Source organism: Galeopterus variegatus, unplaced genomic scaffold (genome assembly GCF_000696425.1).
Source record: "Galeopterus variegatus unplaced genomic scaffold, G_variegatus-3.0.2 Scaffold2481, whole genome shotgun sequence".
NCBI classification, from domain to species: Eukaryota; Metazoa; Chordata; class Mammalia; order Dermoptera; family Cynocephalidae; genus Galeopterus; species Galeopterus variegatus.
In genome coordinates, this window is record NW_007728592.1 from 62,736 (window position 1) to 63,502 (window position 767).

Here is a 767-nt window from a genome sequence, read left to right on the forward strand (position 1 = left end):
CTTTGACTCTGCTCCAGGCAGTAGACGAGGCCATATGACATTTCAAGGAGCCAGATCCAGGTCTGCAGACCACTCATCTTCCCATTCCCAATCGAGCCCTAAGCATCATCGCCACATACTCTACAATCAAGAGGATTGTCATTCAAGGATGGTATTCATATCTTAAAAGGTGAATCTTTGTGTGTGTGTGGAGTGGGAGGGGAACAGGAGGGTATCAGCAATACCTCTCAATCTGTGCCAAGACGTACTAACACATATTCACATATTAATTTATTAATCAATGAAATATATATTGAACTCTTACTTTATTCTCACCATGTTAAATGCTAGCAATTAAGAAAAGAAGAAAATAGGTATGGCCTATATGCTCACGGTGCTTATCAGTCTGGTGGAGAAAAGAGATGCAAAAGAAACAAAGAATTATACAAGTATAACAATAAGAAAAAAGAAATGTTTATAGAATGCTTGTTTTTCTTTGGAAGATAACTGTTGTTATCTAGGAAATTGCCTTGATGGCTTTTCTGGGTATCAGAGAGAGGATCTATAAGACATGGCTGAGATAAACTAGGTAGACCCCACATTAGAAATAAATTGCTTGACATATTGAAATCTGAAAAATTTGAATTCTGTGGGACAGATTGAAAAAGATCAGTTTAGTGATGTAAGAGAGGAAAGGAGACAGAGTGAGAGAGACATCTAACAATATGGTAGGATGCTGGGAAATAGGAGAAAAATTAGCCAATCAGAAATTCTAGAGCACATTGTAC